This window comes from Otolemur garnettii, unplaced genomic scaffold, assembly GCF_000181295.1.
Source record: "Otolemur garnettii isolate 467f Iridium unplaced genomic scaffold, OtoGar3 scaffold00033, whole genome shotgun sequence".
NCBI classification, from domain to species: domain Eukaryota; kingdom Metazoa; phylum Chordata; class Mammalia; order Primates; family Galagidae; genus Otolemur; species Otolemur garnettii.
The window spans coordinates 4,897,003-4,920,322 of NW_003852428.1; positions in this window are offsets into that span (position 1 = coordinate 4,897,003).

Genomic DNA, 23,320 nt, shown 5'->3' on the forward strand with positions numbered 1-23,320 from the left:
CACACACTGTCAAGGAATTCTTCTTCATCCTTAATGACTCCATTTCAGTAATGGACAGTATATTTTTTAAGTGAAGTCAGCATAAGTTCAACTATGCCTGAATATAGCAACAAATAGTTTCCACCTCCCTCCATTATCCCTTTTGGTTTGTCATTTTCTGTATTCTGTAGATAAATTGCCCCTGTGTGTTCATTTTGACAGTTTCTTTTTGTGCAGTTAATGGTATTTAACTTTTTTCACTGTGTATATTTAGAAAAAATGGAATGATGGGGCAGTGTCTGTGGCTCAGAGGAGTAGGGCACCATCCCCGTATGCCAGAGGTGACAGGTTCAAACCCAGCCCTGGCCAAAAACTGCAAAAAAAAAAAAAAAAAAGGAACGGTTACCTTACAATATCGGTGAGACTTTTTTCAGTTTTATGATTCTCCAAATTCAGAAAACTTCTCTTCTGAGTATGTGGCCTTGCTGGATAGGCTCAGAGATACTCTGAGCAAGGCCACATACTCAGAGTATTTAGACTGCGGGGATTTGCTTTGGTGTCACTCAGAACAAAATGTAGGCATAGGGCATTACATATATGTGCAATATTTCTATTGCCTAGAAATATTTATGTTTCTCTGCTTTATTTTAGAATTATGTACCCAGTGTGGACCTTTAATATCACCTTACTTTCTGCTCTTATTTCTTAGTTTCCAAAAGATATGGAACCTCATTTCTACACAGCTTGGCCAAACAATTCACAAGGAAAATGAATAATTTCATCCTGGCATATATTTTTCTGTAATCAGTATCACTGTTTAGGGAAAATGGTCTGAATAAGATTAAATCTAATTGGTAGAGCATGCAGGTGAGGCCTTGTAAGCAGTGTGCATAATGACGTGAAGTTTTCTCTCTCCTTCACTGCTTCTTGCCCTCTGTCCCTTTCTCTTTCCCATCTATACTACCACGTTGCTGTTCATATGTGCAGTGATACAGAGGCTCCTGTGATAAGGTGGTGATGTGGATCCTTACAGCAGGAGAAGTGATGCTTGTCTACGCCTGACCTCTCCATTTGTCCCCAGAATTCCACCTGGATGTGCAGCCACATGTATTGGTTCATAAGCTTCTGGTCCTGCCAGATTCGACAGAGAAGATACATTCTTGATAATTCAATTCTTTTGCCCATGAGTCTTGCCTTTCCACTAGGAAAGAACTTATAATCTGTGTGTTTTTCAACATGAATAAAATTTTAAACAGTGGAATTTACAGGTCCCCGAACTAAAGTCAGCCAGGTAAGATCACATTCACATCTGATCCCTGATTCTCAGCTTTCAGTCATCTCTGGAAAGGCTCTCTGCTTTTTCAGCACTCAGTATTCCGGTAATGTTTGTATGTTCTCTCTGTTTTCAGCTTCCCCTCACCCCGCACAGCAGCTTCCCTTCAGAAGGTGATACATTTGTGTATCTAGAGATCTAAATAATGTTTAAATGGCTGAAACAAGAAGGTACTTGGGAAAGAGAAACTTGAAACAATGGAGAAAAGCAGGATTTAGCATCAATCTCTCCTAAACCAAGTCACATATTTAAGATACGTGGGCAGCTAACACATCACGGCATGTGTGTGAAGGCCATTCCCTTTAGGTGTAGAGAACTACTGTAAACATTTTGCTTCTGTATTTCCTTTTATAATTAAAAACAAACATAAAAAATCAAAGCAACTACACCCACATTTTAAATATTTACTTGAACATCTTGTCATGTTTGCAATGCACATCCAACTTCTCGATTTACTTCTTTATTAAACTCATTTGTTCTCTCACTGAGCAGAAAGTTTAAATCAAAGAATTATGCTACTAACATGCATAAGCATCATTTATAAAATCCCTGTCTCCTAATTTTCCCCAAATAGCTATGATTGTTAGTAGCTCCAGAATTATATATAATCGTTCATACAAAACACTCCTGTTAGGCACACCAAGTTTTTAAATGTATTATCAGAAAAATAGTGCTATGATTTACTCATACTAACCTTAGTTCTCTTAATACCAAGTACTATAATTTTCAGTCAATCTTCAATTAATAGAGTTAATTCTAATCGACAAATGCTTGATAAAAAGTAATAAAATATGTTTAGTAATCAGACTATGTAATTTTCTCGACTCCTATGCTTTCAATTTTCAGGGGTGGAATTAATTTTTCACATGCGGGGTACATAGATTTCTACACACAAAGATCAGCAGCCATCAAATTAGTCCATAAAATTTGCCTTGTAGTTGAGCAAAGAGGACACAGCATACCTCATGTTGATACAGTTAGTCATTTTGCTTTTCATGTGGCACCTGGATCTTCATCTGTTGGATTCCATTTTTATTTTCGGGAACAAACTATAACCATGAGCACATTTGCTGCAGTACTTGCCACCGAGTTGTAGAATTTTAAAGGTGGAAGAAACCTCTGAGATTAGCTCATTTAGCACATTAGGAATTTCTGGCTGAGATTTTGGCAGACATAAAGAAGCTACAAAAGAAAAATATGCAAGATACAAAGATTTGTGTTTTGCCCAAAAATGTGTTAGAACTGAACCTAAACTCCTGAATAATGTATACTCCTAACAAGAACATTCATATGTCCCCAAGGCACCCTTTCTGTTCCTGAGGTTCAAGCAACCACTCCTAATAGATTTTTGTTCATTACCATTACAGTCACTCCTGAGTCCTCACGCCACCTCCTGAAAACAATCCACTGAAACATAACAACGTTGGGCGCTTTCCAACGCAGGCGTAAATTCAGAGCTCACTCTACATTGGCATGGGGGGGCTTTCTTCAGTAGCAGTGGTAGCTGCTACAGTGATTAAGAATGTTGAAAGTGGCAGCTCAGGCATTCAATTTAGGTTTATATTTACAGAAAAGTAATTTAGAATAATATATTTTTTAAAGGCGTTAGTCCCCAGAAATGGTATCAGTCGAGCCATTGAAGCCCTGCCACCGCAGTGCTAAACAGACATTAGGATGAACAGTTCGCTGTAGAAAGGGCGATCAGATAAGCAGTTTATAAGGGAACTGAAAGAGTAGAGTCATTTTCTTTGTCTGTTATCTAGTTCTGCACAAAGCAGCTGAGAACAGTTTGTAAGCAGCAAACCAAATGAATTTTATAGCTAAGTTGTTTTTCCAAAGCATATGATTTTCTCTATTTCAAAAAATCAAACTCAAGATGACTTTTTTTTAAGCACTGGATCATTTGCTGTATAGGATGTTATAGTTTCAAAGTACCAATGAAGACAAAAACAACCTGAGTTTATATATCATGAAGGAAACCTGTGCTTGAAACTTGCACATGTGTCTGTCATCTCTTAACTACACAACCCCCATGACCTGCAGTGACTTGGACTTTAATAGTTCTGTCCAGAAGTCGTTGAGAACTGCACTCAGGTTGCTGCCCACATTCATGGCATCACAGCACAATGATGACCGATCCCATAACCAACTAAAAAGAGTCTCTGCTAATCAGAGAATTTTTATCCTTTCTGCTTTACACTTTCCTTAATATTACATATTCAGATACATTCAGACATCATCGCTTCTCGCATACAGAGTGACATACATTCTTGTCTGGTCTCTCAGTCAGTTTGGGTTTGCTATAACAAATTATCATAGACAGGGTGAATTAGAAGGCAGGCATTCATTCCTCACAGTTGTGTCTAGGAGCTGGGAGCCAGCACGGTCAGGGGCTGGTGAGTCCGCCTTTAAAGACATCTGTCTTTTCCTTGTGTCCTTACATAGCTGAAAAAGCATGAGTGAGTGAGCCCTCTGGGGCCTCTTTCACAAAGTTCTAACCCCCTTCACGCACCTAATCACCCCCTCAAAGTCCCTACCAAATACTGTCAGGCTGAGCATTAGATTTCAATGATTTTGGAGAGACACAACCTTTTTAGGGATTTCATAACACCCCAAAAAATAAGCAATTCAGTTTTATATGGATAGTTTGGTTATCCTTTGATAAGAAGCACTTGAATTTGATGTGATTCAATAAATTGGTGAATATGTGTTTTTCTTTTGGTAAGTAAGAAATGAGAGTACTACAGCATATGGTACTCAATTTGGCTCTTCATCCATCCTGTAGCATATGATTTTAAGTAATTTGTATTCTGGGATATCTGGTTTTGGCAAACACTCTAAGATATTTCAAAGTATAAAACGTGGTTCATTTTACAAATAAATATTTACTGAGAACTTACTGTGAGTCAATCACTCTTCTGAACAAAAAAACTTGAGGGAGAGAAAGAAATATTATAGCTATCATAGCAAGGAACATGCAAGATGGTTAATCTTCTTAGTCCTTACATCCTCCAAAGAAGTGAGCCTGATGATGTAGAAACACAATAAAGCCAGCCAGTCAAGTAAGTAGATGCATAGTAGAAGATGACTAAGAAAATACAGGGGCTGAAATTATGAAGAGAACTAAGGGTGAAGCATTGGCTTTAAAGATTTTTCAGCAGAATGCTAGTAAGAACTAACTTCTTTTATATATTGAGTAATCAGATATTGTGTTGATGGTAGAATTCATACTGAATAAAAGATGGATGTAGGAAGATAAATGGGAATTTTTGCATTTATTCAGAGAAAGCCTGGGAGTGACATTACCAGAAACTTCATGGTATAGACAGTCAGAAGTGGACAGATTCTGCTTAGAGTTTGAAAATGGAACCATCTCAATTTTCTTATGACTAGGAAGAGCAACATGAGAGTTAAAGAACAGAAATGATGGCTCTAACAGTTGATGTGATCCAACTGGATAAATGGATCAGCCATTAAGTGAGATAAGAAAGAATGAAGTAGCTCTTCCCTTTCCCCATAGAGGGAATCAGAAGTAGGATGGAGAAGTACATGTGTCAATTAACTATAGAAAAGAGTATGTAGAAAAAAATTTGAGTATATTTGCCATATGAGAGAAGAGACAGGGGCCCATATCATAGAAATGTCTAGAAACTCTCTTCTGGATGTTGCTCCCTTCCGATGTACATGTGAAACTAGATAATTGGCTAACATTGGACAGGATGTATTGGAGGTCTGAGGAGCAAGAAAAAAGAATAAATGAAATGGTTTTTGAGAAACAGGAAAAGTAAACTGTTACACAGCATGAGGCGGCCACATGAGACTGATGGCCATTATAAAACTGGTAGCCTCTAGTAAAATGATATTTGTCATCCATATTTTTAGCTGCAGGAATACAGGACTGAATTAAATAAGTAATTGGCTTTAAGCATAGTTTGTGTTTAGGAAGAAAAGCAAACTGTTGTCAAAAAGTTGAGAGAGGAAGAAGGGAGTTCAGGGGGTGTTTTGGAATGATTACAAAATTTAAGCAGGAGGGAAAGAGAGAATATGATCTATGTGAATAATAATATGATAAATAGACAGCACAGCCTGATGGGATTCAACAGTTTGTGATGAAGGAACAAATGGAACAATTGCAATTGTGACTGGGTGTTAGACTGAGAGTATGACGCTTGAGGCAGACTATAAGGGGAATGCTAATTTTTCAAGTTCAAAACTATCCTATAGGAAGAAGTGGATGAAGCAACCTGGAAGGGTGCTGAAGGAGAGAGGTTTCATGATTTGAGAAACCCATGTGTGGAAAGCTGATTTATCTGGATAATAATATTAATCAGAAGTGAGGCGGAAGTTAAGGTGGAGCGAGTGATAGTGAAGGAGAGGCCCAAATCTGTGAAAAAGAGGGGTCTGAGGGGCATGCCCAGATGCCTGCGGCACAGAGAGATACGAAGCAACAGAATGACAACAGGAGATCCAGAGATCAGAGCTGCTAGGAAGGAGGCCTGGCATGGAGTCGGAGGCGAGTACCTGCACAGTACTAAAAATACAAGTGTGTGGCATGGTGCACAAATGGGCGTGATATTTTTAATCATGTGAAGTGTATAGTGTGTAGCAGAATGGAAGAAATGCGGGCTTTTCTTATCTTCCCTTTTCTAATCTTTTTGGCTTAACTGCGTTCATCTCCTAAACCTCATTTCACCTGCAGTGTGAAATGGTCCGAGACTAGCATGAGCTCTGCCATTAAATACCTGGTAGCTTGGCCTTGGTCTCAGGCTACTTTCAGAACTGCCTGTATTGTCTCCCTGTTACCCTTCTACCTCCCATGCAGAAGTTAAAGGCACATCTGAGAGGTCTCACTATGTCTGTCTTTTTTGTGCTTTCATGCTGTGAAAGTCCATTGCTCTTAATAGTTTTACTTCCCAGGGTAGTTCTACTTTTCCTCTTTTAAATACATTGACCCTTAGTCTTTTGAGCATAAAGAGCAAAAGATAATATGCCAACTATAAATATATTCAGACAAACCAGGCTGCTTATTTTCAGACCAAATGTGCTATTCTATTCCTACTAACTTGTACTAGAAAAAAAAAAAAAAAAGAATGCGATATAGGTCACTCCTCATTCACAACTAAATTGCAGGATTTAGAAATGTTTCAAAGTAAACCTGGGAATTATTTTTTAAGTCGGACCTAAAACGATTCTATCGGATTTGAAATTTTTAAACAAATAATTGTGGCTGTTTATTAAAAAAATAATCCAAGTTAGGGATAGGACTGGTGACTCATGCATGTAATCCAAGCACTTTGAGAGGCCAAGTTGGGGAGATTTCTCGAGGCCAACAGTTCAAGAACAGCCAGGGCAAATAGTGAAATACCCATCCTTACAAAAGTAAGAAAAATTAGCTAGGGATTGTAGTGCATAACTGTAGTCTCAGCTACTCAGGAGGCTGAGGCAGGAATATTGCTTGAGTCCAGGGATTTGAGGCTGGTGTGAGCTGTAATGGTATCACTGCATTCCAACCTGTGGGCAACAGAGTGAGACCCTATCTCTAAAAATAAATTGATACATACATACATGCATATGTACATACCTAAAATTAAATTAAATAACTCAAGTGATATGATTACTTGCTGCTGAAATTAGCTGAGCAATATTATACATTTGACTAAGATCTATCATAAAAGTTATGGCATGGGTTACTTTCTGGGAGACAGTAAATCTTATTAAATTACAATGAATAGTCCTAATTGTTTTATGCAATCCAATGTTTAATTTTCAGGAAACTCTGTAATAGAAGCATTTATTGAACCACTTTGGACATGCTCAGTTTCATCTGTTCTGAGTTTAGAGTGAGCAACTTTACATGGTGATCAATTCTGCACTAGCATAACCCAACCAACCATTCCTTGTCCCAGGCTTGCACTACACTGGTACTGCCCTATTCTTGATAAGATATAAAACACTGAGAAACACTGGGAGAATCTTAGATAAATGCGAAAACACAGAAACTGGTCAATGATTATTTCTACTAGAGAGCTTCTTCTAAGAAGAAATAATTTACGTGGCTTTTGGAATATAGGCCATATGACCCTTAATTCTCCTACCGTGGGACACATAATCAATAAGTAGACTGAGCTGCTATTCTCTAGTTCAGTTCAGGGCACACACCACATGCCCATGTATGTGTCACAGGGAAGATTGGAAACAGGTCATGTGCTGATGGAGTTGTAATAATTAGCTTGTTGGTGCTGGTAAGAGCCAAAGGATTAGCTCTGAAGCTGGATTTGAAGGCTGTTTAATATAGTAGGCTACTGGAATAAAAGACTAGCATAGAAATAAGTTTCCCAGGACATGGATTAGACTCTGGCCAGGACAACAGGGGATGAGGCTAACTTACTGTGAGGTTAGCACTTAGAAACCTGGAAAGAGTTGTGACCAATGTTCAATAAAGTGGAAATACCTGAATTTGCTCTAACAGATGGTAAAGAAAGGGATACAGAGACCTAAGGAAAATGGTCAAGATTGAAAAGTTATATTACATAAGGCCAGAAGACACATAAGTGGAGAATGTTCCATAGGACAGTTTATATACTGGTGAGAGAGAGACCAATTCTGGAAGGCCAGTGTGATTCTCCCTGCAGAGCAGTGCTTACAGTAAAAAGAGGCCATCACAGATTGGGGCTCATTAATATCCATGGGAATCATAAGCCCAGAGTCCTAGAAGCCAGATATCCCTGTTTAACCAGAGAATACTGGGAAATGTTCATTATTAGCACAATGACAAGTGGGATTGAAGAAGTAGCTGAGGAGTTTTGACCTGCATGAAGTTGGGTCATGGTTAGCAGAGCATGCTGTCCCTCTACATAAAAAAAAAAAAAAAAACAAAAAAACTGTGACCAGCAATGGTACTGTTTGACATATATAATCCCAAAAGACAAAAATAAATGAACAAGAGGCAATGGTTTTTCCCATAAAGACTTATAGACTTATGTTTCCTGGCTGATTTCCCAGGCCTGAGCCAATTTATCAATCTAGAACACTTTGTCTATAGAGCCATTTCTAAGATGGGTTCCTATAATATTGTGACAAATATATGCTGTCATTATTATCCTAGGCTTTCACCACAAAGATCTAAAAACCCCAACTCAAGTGAGTTTTACATTGTACACAGTGTCTAAATTAACACTGATATCTAGAGACCCAAAGAATCACCACGGGCCCCTTTTCACAGAGGGTGTTTGTAATACCTTGAGTCCTGGCTAAAATCCAGACCACGGTGGGACCACTGGGTGATAATAAAAACACAGGGAGCATTGCCCTGGTCCCTGAATACATAATCGAATTTGGGAATTTTGGCAGGTGGAAAATAAAAAAAGTATCCAGTCCTTGCCCTTTAAGGTAAGTGTTATAATAGTAAAGAAGGCCAAATGCACATGTCTAAAATTATCTCCTACTCTGGCCAAAATAATTCATCAAATGCCATATTATATTCCAGAAAAATGGTCTGGAAAAGGCCATTAAAAAAGATTGATACCATTTAAGGCCTACAGTAAGTTCCAGGATAATATCTCCATTTAATTCAAAAGATTGGCCTCTACAGGCACTGAATGGATCTTAGAGAAGGGCTCAAGATGACAGTGGACTTAACGAGCAGTAGCTCTGTTTTTCATTGACTGTGTTTCACATGGGATTATTGCCAAAGCATATTCATAAATTCTTGGGCACATAATACACAGCCATTGATGTCATGCTTGCATTATTTCTCTTCCCATGAGAAAAGTGGATCACAGAGAGTTCACATTCACATGGGATAGACAGAAATATGCATTTACAGTTTTATCTCAGACTATGTAATATCTCCTGCCATCTGTTGTAACATACCCCAAAGATATCTGTACTGCCTGTACATCTCCCAGAACAGCACGCTGTTCTATTCCAGCAACACCATCACACTATTGGACAGAACGAACTACAGATCCCTGGTATACTGGGGAACTCAACAAGACCATTGACCTGAGAAAATGAGACATAACGGTGCTGAAAATTCAGAGGCTAATTTTTCAGTGAAATTTCTAGAAATGCGGTGATCAAGTGATTGCTGGCATATCTGTTGCAAGATATTTTTTCCATGGATCTTTCATGTTTTTGCACTTCTTGCTTACAGAGGTACTGAATGACATCCTCTGTTCCAGACTAGCTTTTCAACATTGCATAGGAGGCCAGGTGTGGGTGGCTCATGACTATAGTCCTAGCACTTTCAGAGGCTGAGGAGGACAGATTGATTTAGCTCAGGAGTTAGAGAACAGACTGAGCAAGAGTAAGACTCTGCCTCTACTAAAAATGGAAAAACTAGAGGGTATTGTGGCAGGTGCTGTAGTACCAGCTTCTAGGGAGCCTGAGACAGGAGATCATTTAAGCCTAGGACTTTGAGGTTGCTGTGAGCTGTGATGTCATAGTATGCTAGCCTGGAAAAACAGAGTGAGACTCTGTCACAAACAAACAAATAAGACTGTGTAGAACTAGCCTTCGAATACAGAAAGATTGTCTCCCACCAGAAGAAAGGAAGACTTGTTTCCTACTTAGTAAAATATAGATAACGCCTCCATCTAGGACAAAGGGGAGTACTTTTATAAAACACTTGGATCTCTAAGTTCAAAGTTCCTCAAGTGGTGCAAACTCACTGCTTGTACAGAATCCACCTGAGTTTTTACATATTGTCCCTGGAGTGCGCAAGCTGCCTTCTGAGCCATGAGTGGCAACATCCTTTATATATCACCCTGATGTCTCAGATCATGTTGTCACCCAGCACCCATGCAACTGCCACCAGCTAACTGTTCAGCTTGCAAAGTAGGATGAGTTCTCAGATCCTTCCCAGGTTTGTGACAGTTTTGCTGAGGAGGATGGAATTGTTAGAAACATGGTTCAGGAAGAGAAAAGATAAAGATTTTGTGGGTCAAGATTTGAAATATGAAATCACAGAATATCAAAAGACTCCCTGGAATCTGATAGCACATGTTATCACCCAATTGGTAGGTGAAGGAGAGACATAGAAGTGCCCCAGTATTCTTTTAACAAATGCTTTGAGGCCAAGTGGCTGGAAGTAGCATGGAAACAAGACAACCTACACATGAATTGGTTCTTGTTCATTGTCCACTGGTGGGAAGGAGGGATGTTATCAGGGTAAAGGGGCCACAAGACCTATAGCCCAGCCAAAAGGAACTATGGAGGATCTAATGAAATCAAAGTTATCAGCAATGAAATCACAGAGCCACTATTTATTTCTGTAACTTCTTGGATTCTGGAAATTTTTCTTATGAATATATGACTCAACTGACAACTGATTAATGTAACTGACAGGAGCTTGGACCAAGTCAATTCAAATTGTCTCATAACAAACATAAATAAAACTACTACCAGATGGACTTCAAACAGCAAGATATGATCAATCTGCAGTATCGATCTCAACCAGGCATTCTGCATTACTCGCCCCACCTGGCTCAATTCATTCTATAAGCCATTGAGATCTACCTTGGTTTTTCAGGTGACTTTTTTTCTCAAATATCTGTATTGACCTTTTCACGGGGCTCAAGACATTAATCCAGATAAAGAACAATATTTTCATGGTTATACAGAGTCCTCATTGACCTACAAAAAGCACGTGTAGCATCCATTGAAAACTTGGACAGTGAGATGAATCTGATATGAAAGTCTCCCCAAACTGAAATTGTGTTACTGATCACACTGATCACTGTAGCTAAAATCAAGGGCAGTACTGGCTATCCATCCAGAGGAAGAAAAGTCATTATATCACAAAGATACCTGCACTCATATGTTTATCTCAGAACAACTCACAAGTGCAAAGTTATAGAATTAACGTAAGTAAGTGCTCATCAACTGATGAGTGGATAAAGAAAATACGGCATATGCGTTTCATGGAGTACTAGTCAATGGTAAGAAAGAATAAACTAACGTCTTTTGCAGCAACTTGGATGTAATTAGAGGCCACTATCCTAAGTTAAGTATTTTAGGAACAGAAAAATAAAGGCCATATGTTCTCACTTGTATGTGGGTGCTAAACCATGGCTATACAAGAGCCCGCAGAGTGGGAAAATCGACTCTGGAAACTCACAAGGTGGGAGGATTGGAGGGGTGAGAGATAAAAATTTACCTACAGGGTACAATGTACAGTATGTGAGTAGACCCAGATTCCACTGCTATACAATAGTCATGTATATATGTAACAGAATTCAGTATGTACTCCCTAAATTTATTATAATAAAGAAAAAACCCTTAAAGCCAATAAAAAAATTTTAAAAGCAATATCAACATCACTATTCATACTACCTTTTCTAATTAGATGAATCTTATGCTAGAGAAAACTGTCCATGGAATGTGCACAAATACACGTCATCTATTCCTCCCATTCCTCCCTAGTAATCAAACATAGCTTTATTTTGTCAAGACCCCCACAATTCTCTCCATAGATGTTTACGCTTCCTGAGAAGAGATATTTGTTTCTCTACTGATGTGTCCAAGTATCCAGAACCTTATTTACTAAATATGTCTTCAGTATTTGTTAAATCCTTGCTAAATGTATGACATTTTAATAATTGTTTTCGAAAAGTACCTGGAGGATATTTTCTGCATTGAGAATTAAAATGAGCCTGGCCCAAAGTTATGCCCAGTTGTAGCAAAAAAAAAAAAAAAAAAAAAAAAGAATTCAACTCTCAGAACTTATTTGAATGGATAATAGAGAAAAAAAATAAAATCTTTTATTGATTATGCTTCAGGAGTCTATCTTATTTTATGCACAGTTAAAATGACAATCATTAACCACAAACATTTACTGAGTATCCAGAATGCACAATCTCTTGATTGGTTACCAAGAAACAGATGAGTACCATGGCTGAAAATGACTCCAAAACTTTATCGAAGGGAGATAATACCAAGGGCTAGATTGAGCAAAAAGATGCTTAAACGTAAGCACAATGGAAATTGAACAGAGCATAATGGAGATCAAAAATGTTTCTCAAGAGATCCAGTTTAAATGAGAAGCCATAATTTCGAGAATAACACTAAGACAATGATGTAGTGTTTAACTGAAAAAAAAAATTCAAAATGGGAAAGGAGTTAAAATGCAATTTTCCCTGAAGCATTAATTTACCACAGTGGCTAAAGAGTCACTACCCTAAGTAGAGGCTGCTGGTCAGAAAACACAGTAATATTGCCTTTCCCCTTTCTTCATATACTGTAAATATTAAACAACCAAAAAGGGATGCTGGATAGTGTATTACTTTGCTACTATAATGGAGTATCACGGACTTGGTGAATTTGCATGAAATGTCTTATCTTGCAGTTGTGGAGGCAAGAAGTCTGAAATCAAGGTATCAGCCAGGTGGGATTCCTCCGAGCACTACAAAGCAAGAACCTCTTCTAGCTTTCTGATCTTGGATGGTGGATAATCATCTCTCCCTGCGTCTTTTCCCATCATCTGTCCTCTCTGCATGTCTGTTTCTGTGAACAAATCCCTTGTTTGTATAAGAAACCTGGTCCTAATAGAACAGACCCTCACAATGATCTCAGACTAACCCATTTTATCTATAATTATACTATTTCCAAACAAAGTTATATTCTGAGGTACTGAAGGGTATGCCTTCAATATAGAAACATTTGAGGGACACAACTCAACCCCTAATAGTTTACACATTCTGGGGTTCAGAAATAAAACTCTGAGTGGATATACTATGAAGTAACATGAGTGAATAGGAAACTCTATTCAATATTAAATTAATAATATTACGTGGACTCAAGTTAGTTGATAAGGTTTTTTAAAGATCTTACCAGACTTATAGTCTCTACACTGTTATCATGAGTTTTTAGTTAAGAGCACAAGTTTTTTCTTCTTAGCAAAGTATCTCAAGAATGGAAGAAAAAGTATCCAATGTACTCAGCCCTACTATGAAACTAATTTATAGCTTTCATATAGTATAGCCCAAGAATATGGGGAAAGGAGAGTGGGAGGGGAGGGGGGAAGATGGGTGGAGGGAGGGTGATTGGTGGGACCACACCTATGGTGCATCTTACAAGCGTACATGTGAATTTTTCTAAATGTAGAATATAAATGTCTTAACACAATAACTAAGACAATGCCATGAAGGCTATGTTAACCAGTTTGGGGAAAATATTTCAAATTGTATATAAAACCAGCACACTGTACCCCATGACTGCCTTAATGTACACCGCTATGATTTAATAAAAAAAAAAGAAAAGAAAAGAAAAAGAGCACAAGTTTTTAGTCAGATGATTGAGATTTCATATCCATGTCTGCCAATTAAAAGTTATTTGATAATAGAGGATTAATTTTACCTTTGAAACATGTTTTCCTAATTTATGCATTGTGATTAAAACTTGGCAAATAATTTTAGTGCAAAACTTTGCAAATGAAGTTATTGTAAAAAAATAAGTGATTCGATACTAATAAAATATTTATTTCTGCCATTAGTTTCAATACATTTTTAAAGGGATTGTTATTATTTCTCCATTTCCAAAATGAAAAATATGGCTCACAATTTGCTTTCACATAAACTCATAATACTTATAAACAGCCTCATATATAATCACAAAGACTTTTTTTTAACTTACATGTTATATTAGTTTCCTAGGAATTCTATAGCAACATACCATGCAGTTGGTGGCTTAAAACAAGAGGAATTGATTCTTTTACAAGTTTGGAAGCCAGAGATTTAAAATCAAAGTTGCTGCTGGGCCACACTCCCTTTCCAAGATGCTGGGAAAGAATCGTTCTCTGCCTCTCCTGGCTTCTGGCAGCTCCCAACATTCCCTGTCTAAAGGTAAAATAAATCTGCCTTTGCCTCCATGTGCCATTTTCCCCCTGTACATCCTACAATCTAATGCTAATTACATCAGCAAAGACCCTATTTTTAAATTAAGTCACTTTCTTAAATTTGGGGGAAACACTATTCAGCACACCACAGTCTACCATTTGGTCCCCCAAAAGCATGTCCATTGGGTATCCAAAACATAGGTGTATTCTCTCCAGTCCCAGTTAGGGTGACTTCTGCAGAAGTCTTTATTCATTCCAGAAATGTCTCTAAATCCAAAATCTCATCTAAGCATGATTAACTGAAAAAGTTCCAAGTTTCATCATCTAAATCAAAGCTGGGTGACACTCTGAGTACAATTCATTCAGAAGCAAATTCCTCCCTATTTATTACCTGGAAACTAGAAAATAAGTGATCTGCTTCCCAAATGAAGGGGTTGACTAGAACATGCCCATTCTGCAAGGGAGAAAATGGAATGAATTCAGGAGTTTGGGGTCCAAAGCATATCTGAAACCCACAGGTTTCAAGGTCTGAAAAGGCTCCTCTTTGGCTCCATGTTCTGCCACCTGGGCCCCTGGAGGCAACCAGCCCACTGGGCCTGCAGCTGTGGTGGCTGCCTGCCACCCTCTGTCACCCTCAGAGTCATGCTTTCTTTTTCTTGAAGGATAACATATGTTTGCAGCTAAGTCACTATTGGTTCATTTCCTAGCTGTGGAATTTTGGCAAAAAGCTTTAAAATCAGTGCTGTGTGCCTTCCTCATGACACACATGCCAGCCAGGTGTCTCTCTTTGATGTTAGTAGTCAGTGCTGCACATAATTTAAATCTATTAATTAACTAACCATTTCAAAATGGTGTTCTAACTCCATTATGCTTTATGTATCACCCAGTGCCCTTTCCCTACTCAACTGTGTTGTAGTCACAATTGATTAAAATACAATGAAATAATGCGCTTCTCTGAACAAAGATTTGCATATTTTTGTCTCTGATTTTTAATCCTAGAACTCTTATGTAAGTGTATTTATGTATTTACTTATTTATCCATTCATTTACTTTTAACTAGCCGCTGTATGGTGCAGGTGATTCATCATAACAGGCTGCCTTTCGCTGTATGATTACAAACGGTCCTTCCAAAGTATCAGAGACACGGCTCAAAAAGCCTTAGCAACAGGGAATTTTAGATACCTACGAGAAGATGTGGATCAGAAAGAGGATTTCAAATAAACTACTTGGGCTAGAATCTCTTTATTATGGGATTCTCTTACCATTTAAAAAAAATAAATATAGACTCTTTTCACCCTTTGGGCAATGTGTTAAGTAAGTCTACTGTGAAATATTTTCTCAGTACTTATTTTTCTTTTGATGTATGTTCTATAGTATATGGTCTTTACATTCATGATGAAAATACTGAGAGAAAAATGCAATGCAAGATATATTGTCAACACAGTCAGAGCAAGTACACCAACATTTAATAAATAATGAAGACAAAAAATAATAATGTAAGACAAGGTAGACGTTTGCTCCCATGTTGACCAAGATGGTTGCCATGACAGGGTATCATTACTATCATTGACTCGAGTCAGTATGCTGTACGGCGTGCAGAACTAAAAAGAGTAAGGTTAGAAATGCTACATTTTGGTTGTATGTACGTATCTGAGTTGCCTAGAGATGTTTAAAATAGAAAAAAATATTTTCTCCTTATTATCAAAAAATATTAGGGTAAAAGGATAGATTTGAGAGTACTTTTGAGGCTGGGGTTTACTTCACATAACCTCCAAATACAGAAAAAATAAATATCCTTCTCTAAGAGATAGCGAGATACGTGGCCCTGTAAACTGGAATAGTGAGAAAGAGGTGAGGACGCGGCTGGGAGGAGAAAGGAAGTAGCTCAATCGAATGATACAGAAATGGGATCCTGACGCTCATGTTTCTGTTTCATCGGGGGCATTTTTATTCCCTGCTCAGATGTTAATTTGGGACTATATTTTCACTGACAAAAAAAAAAAGAAAAAAAAAAGTAGAGGGAGAAAAAGACTATTAACACCATGGAGCTGAAACCATGAGAGCTGTGCAGAAAAAAGAACCAAGCAAAGAATGAGCAGATTGCATGAGAATGCTGGAGGGCCTCAGAGAAACAAAAATAAGAATGGGTAATATGCCAGGACAGAGAAAAATAAAGCAATACGGATTTTCACCAGGAACACATGACTCTTAGAACACATTGATAAACATTGTTTTGAACATGGCTTGTGAATAAATTCACAAACAGATTAAGATCTGGAAAGGCAGCTCTAAATGAGAAATCTCTAAGCAGATTGGCATCAAATAAAACAACGTGAGTCACACTGAAAGGAAGAAATCTAGATCAGGATCCGGGAAAGACTCATTGAAACGATATGGATCTATAGTCACTAACCTATTAATAAGAGGTAACTGGGAAAAGCTGAAGCCTTCTGAACTAATTCCTTGCATATTTGTGACTTATTATTACATTTATGTGGATTGTATTTTAAAGACTCCATTTGTGGATTTGTAATGCGAACACCATAATTTATTTTTTTTTTTAATGTAAGGAGTTGAGTTAAAGAGATTCTCTACACACTTCATGAACTGTTTTAGGTTGATTTTCTGGATTAAATAAACTCTAACTAATATAATGCATTCATAATCCCGGTAAGTAGAACTGGTAAAATGAAGGAAGTTACGATCTTTAAAGAATATTATCTCAGCCATGCTGATTTCTGCTGGAAGGTGCTGCATGTATAACAGCACAAACAAGATACTTAAATCACCTTTGCAGATACTATATTAAAACCATGACATGATAAAAAAATTCTTTTGTTAAGTGCCATCTCAAATATTTTAAGCATCTTATTTTATCTACTTTAATAACATCCTATGAGACAAATGTTAGAATGGAACATTGTAGGGATGGAGAAATGGAGGCACAGGAAGTTTAAGGAACTTGGACAAAGTCATTAATCTTAGAAGTTCAAGAGCTACGTTTTAAACTTGATCTGGCTCCACAGCTAGTACTTTCAATTCCGCATTATAGTGACTAGTAATGGTAGAACAGCTAAAAATAGTAACATATTTTAGAAAGCAAGACGTATTTTCTTAATTGGTAGAATGGCTTGAATTCAGTTATTTAATTAAAATGCTGGTTTTTGTAAATCAAGACATAATTTTTATCTTTAGTAATAAATAAAATTTTGAGTGGAACATTATCTATAAATATACACATGTATATATATGTACACATATATGTAAGTATATGTACAGGGACACAAACACACACACATTTCTTTTTTATTTCTTCTTGTACCAATCCTGTATGTTGACTTTCTGGTCCTGTCCCTAGAAAAGAATGCTAATAAAAAAAAAATTTGAATCAAATACAACACAATCAGTAAACTTAATAAAAAAAAAAGTCATTCTTTTTTGCTTCATTTATTGTGAGAAATTTATATATATTTAGAAGTCTTACATATGTTTGTGAAGAGAGATACCTAAAGTTTTGAACTAGTGAATTTATAAAATAACATTCATTTATTTATTTATTCTTTTTTTTTTTTTTTTGACCTGAGGGCTGGGTTTGAACCGCCACCTTCGGCATATGGGTCTGGCGGCCTACTCCTCTGAGCCACAAGCACCACCCTACTTATTTATTCTTTACTGTACCCATTTTTTTATTCTTGACTGTACCCTGTGAAAAAGGAGACTATTCTGCTGTAGCAAAACAATGGAAAAGAGGTACACTGAATGAGTGTGCACCTGTGAAGGGACTCAGTCTAAACAGGGACATGAATGAACAATTGGTTCTAGATGCCCCACGAGAATCAGATAGGAATTTTGTATTTGTAAAATAAGCAAACAAACAAACAAAAAAGGACCCATTTAAGTGAAGTTAGCATACATAAAATTAACCCTTTTAAAGTATGTAATTTAGCAAAATGTCATGCATTCCCAGTGTTGTACAACCACTACCCCTATCTAGTTCCAAATTATTTATTTTCATCAATCTGAAGTAAAGTCCCTTCCTTAGACGTGTTTCAATCTCTAAGTGTTTCCTGAGTCATTTGGTTTGATCTATAGAAAGCACTCCGGCACACCTGTTGGAGGGTCAGAGTTATTTACTTTGTACATCAATGACTAGATGCTTAAGGTAAAACAGACTATTGAATTATTTTGAATTATTTATTTTAAGAAGACAATAAATTGGATACTTGGTACATTTGGGGCAAATATGTTTTCTTGGCATATATTATTTTATGACATAATCTTCCAATAACTGAATTATCATCTGAAATTTGTTATTAAATCTGAAGACTGTATTAGAAACTAGTAAATTATTATTCCTATCTACATGTGATAAAGACTAATCATTAAGTGATCACTACTGCTTTCCATTTGTGGGTTGCTGAAAATCTGTAGCAGACACATAATATCCTTTCCGGTTCCTAATAATTTCATCTCACTCCATCAAATGATTTTAGCCTGAACTGCTGAACTCACGTACTAAAATAGAACAGTTTCTTCTCATTCTTTAATAATTTAGCATACCTCATAATAATGATAGTAACACTTACACTTTACTAAACATATGTGTTCTTAAGCCTATTGGAATAAAATGTTTAGTTGTACCAGGAATATGCTTTACTTCTTATTTTTGTTTCTCTTTCTCTGTGTGTACAATAGTGATTAGTTTTTATCAAAATAATGTATAAAATGCCTTCTGTATGTGATTTGAGTATGTAGCCCTTCCAATTTTATTTATACATTTCTTTTTTCTTGATTTTTGTCCTTAGCAATCATTTCTGAAAACATTTTTATATATCACTTGTCAAACTAATTCAATAACTAATCAAAGATTACCTTAAACAATATATATATTTATTATATATTATATGTTATTTATATATTTATACATTTATATTATATATTATTTATATGTCACTTGTCAAACTAATTCAATAACTAACCAAAGAATACCTTAAACAATATATATATTTATTTATTATATATTATATATATATTTTTTATTTTTATTTTTTTCAGTTTTTGGCCAGGGCCAGGTTTGACCCCGCCACCTGCAGTATATGGGGCCAGCGCCCTACACCTTTGAGCCACAGGCACCACCAGTTAAACAATATTATTAACAAGTAATATAACACACAAATGAAGTCACATAAAGGAGAAATAAATTCTTGCAGGAAATGTAATCATTTCATAAGAGTATTTTATAATAAGCTCATTAGCAGACATGATGGACAAAAAATGCAGCTTAAAGCCTAAAAGATTATTTTTCCTCCTGCGTGTCTATTCGATTGCTTTTTATTGAACAAGTAGTTTGGATGTCTGACATATCTGTCAAAGCTTTAAATATCTGTTTTATAGCTTTTTGTGATTTAGAGCCTAAGTATATCAGAACTGGCAACTGGCTTCCTTTAATTATTTGTTTTACTTGATACATCCCGATACGCTGATAGGTTGTAGAAAGCTCTTACTATAAACTATTTTTGTTCTCTAGGCACAGACTTAATTGTAGAAAAATCTTATTTAAGAGACAATTACTTAACTAATCAACGTGAAGAATCTCGTAAAATACAGAACAAGAGAGAAAAATGCATGGTTAATTTGTAATCCATTTTATCATGGGTACTTTATTTGGTAAACAGAAGTTTTTAGTTGTGTGTGTGATGTGAGATCTTTTTGTCCTCGTGGAAGTTAGGTGACCACCACTGGAGAGGCACAGCTAGAGTAGGCGAGAGTTGGAAAAGGGTCACACTTTGAGGCTCACAGGTGTCCACATAAGCTCGATTAACTGTCCACTGGAAATCTCTCAAGTAGTGGCTCTTACATGTAATTTGGAATTGAGTTGCTGATAAGATCAAGATCTTCTTTCTTCAAAAAGCATCCACACTGCAAAATTATATAAACCTTAAATGTAGTAATTAGGTCATGTTATGAATGTATTGAAATGAAGAAGTATGATACCTAAATAGCCAGGACATCTGGAAGGGTGACAGTCATTATGGAAACTCCAAGAGAAATAGCTAAAAGTGGCAATATACCCTAGTGCCTCCAGCCGACCTCTTAGGAAGCAAGACACTCTGTCTGGGTGGACAGGAGGCTTAGCTTGTTCGGGAAAATGGCTGATCTGTAACACAGAAAGGAGTTCATCAGTGGAAATGAATGAAATACTATTTCAACCTTCCAAATATATTTCTTTCTTCCTTTCTTCTGTCCTCTTCATTTCCCTATAACCTCCGTGACTTTTCGCTATAACGTTTTAGAGAATATTTGCAATTTACTGTAGCACTCAATTCCTCAACTCACAAAAACTATGTTTTGTTTTGTTTTTCTGAGAAAGTCTGCCAACAGGCTAAAGTGTAGAGGCATTATCATAGCTCACTGAAACCTCAAATCACTGGGTTTATGCAATCCTCTAGTCACAGCCTCCTAAGCAACTAGGATTATGGGCAGCTGCCACCTGGCCCAGATAATTTTTCTATTTTTAGGGTAGAGACAGGTTTCCCTCTTGGTCAGGCTGGTCTTCCAATCTTGGCCTCAAGCAATCCCTGCACCCCTCAAAGTGCTAGGATTACAGGTGTGAGCCACCACACCAGGCCAGTTTATGATTTTTTTAAATTACCTGTGAAACTAACTTATAAATTGCCTAAAAATGTGTGCCTTTTCACTGTAATAAATCTTGCAAGCTTTTCAAAGACTGAGAATCCAAATAATCACTTTTTCATAGCCTAAGATGCCCTTGCCATATGCTAAGTGCAAATGTTTCCAAAGCAGCAAATGTGCTGTCAGGGAGCCTTGCTGAAGTTTTGATTGGATTGCTGTATTGTCTGAACACGGCTGCCAAAGAAAGCCCCTGCATGCTGAAGAGTCTACAGAAGCGACCAGGCTGCACCAGCTAAAGGAAAGGAAGGTGAATACTGACGGGTTACCTGCCATCCTCAGACCTGCCAAGCAGGTTGATAGATGGTTTTGCATACGCTGTGTCTCACAATAACTTCCGAACACAGGAAAACCATATATCTTGGGAATCTAATAGGAAATCTTACTCCATATAAGAAGCCATGAACATTCAGAGTTTTTTGCTGTAGGGTCTCTCTTTGGGAGATATTTAAAAAGGAAAAAAAAAAATACTTGGCAGAAAAGAACATTATATGTTCCTTCACAGTTTCCCGTCCGGCGTCCAAGAATCCTCAGTTGGATTACAGGATTTCAAGATTATTTATGAGTAAATATATTAATATTATTTTTTATTTTTAAGTGCAACCAAAATGCTAATGTAAATTTGAAGAACAGTTTTCCTCAAGATATTCTTGGTTAGGGTTTTGCGATTTTCTCATTTTATAATTTTTTTTAAGAATCAGAACCTTAAAAAGAAATGCATTATGACAAATCAGTAGTAAAATGATTGTCATATTAGTGACATAATTATCCTATGTCTTTTCCATCAGACACGATGGGGTATTCTTGAGACTATAAACACCCCACGTCCACACACGTTCTCCTAGTTTTGTTAATAAAATTGCTACCGGTAGCTGTAGTTAATTTTTGCATTCATATTAGTGTTCTCTTTAGTTCATAGCAGAGGCTGGAAGATATGCAGGAGTTTTGCTGTTACTTATTTACAAAAAATAAAGTTGCTTTACTATTTAACATATAAATACAATGAGAAATTCAAATTTTAATTTATTATCAACTAAGAACTTCTTAAAGTGCTGGACAAGCTGATTGTCTCAGAAACATCAGGTTACCAGCTTTAAATGCTGTCTTTATAACTTTTTCTCAGCATTAAGCTGAAAATAAAATGTTAGAAATTATATGCGTAGGGCAGTGCCTGTGGGTGGTTCAGTGGGTAGGGCGCCAGCCCCATATACCAACGGTGGCAGGTTTGATCCCAGCCCTGGCCAAATTGCAACAAAAAAGTAGCCAGGCATTGTGGTAGGCACCTGTAGTCCCATCTACTCGGGAGGCTGAGGCAAGAGAATCACAGGCCAGGAGCTGGAGGTTGCTATGAGCTGTCATGCCAAGGCACTCTACCGAGGGCGATAAAGTGAGACTCTGCCTCTAAAAAAAAAAAAGAAAGAAAGAAAGAAAAGAAATGACATGCCTAGTGCTGATTTAAGTGTGTAGCTTACATATTATAAAAATAATTGCCCAAATATTCTGATACTTTTTCAAAGATAACAATAAAATAACAGGAGAAAGATATTCCTTCTGACTCTGTAATTCAATTATATCATAAAAACTCATTGTGTACTTCAAAAATAAATTAACTCAAGATGTTACTCAATATCCCATCTGCTCTATTGCCTTAAATGCATTCCATGGAACCTGGATAACTTTAAGTTATTTTCTATCAAAAGCCAAGGGCTGTTTTTTAATGTTAGACTTAGTTTCGAAAACGACCTCATAAACTCTTTGATGATTTTCTTTTCTTTTCCTTCTCTCTTTGCCTTTCCCTGTGAAAGGGAAATATGCTGCAGAATGTTGTTACCTGCTGTCTGTGATGTAAATTACTCTGATTGCAGTTGGGAACTTTTCAAGGAAACGAAACACACCACATTTTCAAATAGTAGGAATATACCTTTAGAAGACAAGTAAAAGTATTCAGAATCGAGTTCCTTTATTATTTCTTCCACTTCCGATTAATCATAAGCGTTCATTGTTCCCACGTTTTTAAAAAAATATGCTGTTCAAAATTCTGTCTTCTAACTAAAGAAAAGGAGAAAGATTGTGGAAACTTTCTTACCCAAGATTGTTCATTAACTGAGGTCAATACCAGTCCTAGCAGAATTTGGAACTTTCAAGTTTTGTATATAAAATAATACAATACTATCCCTCCAGCTGCTCCAATTTAAATCACTACTTGAACATTGCTTTGAGCACTCTACTTAAATGTGCCTTTTCCTGCTATAATAGAAACAAGTGCACAGTCCTTGGCACAAATGCAGTGCATCCACACCCATGTGCACACACAAGTGTATACATATACATGCACACACTCACACATATATGAAGAAAAGAAAGGCAGGTAGGAAGAAAGGATAGAAGGAAAGAAGGAAAGAAAGACAAAAGGAAGAGGGCGGTGCCTGTGGCTCAAAGGAGTAGGGTGCCAGCCCCATATGCTGGAGGTGGCGGGTTCAAAC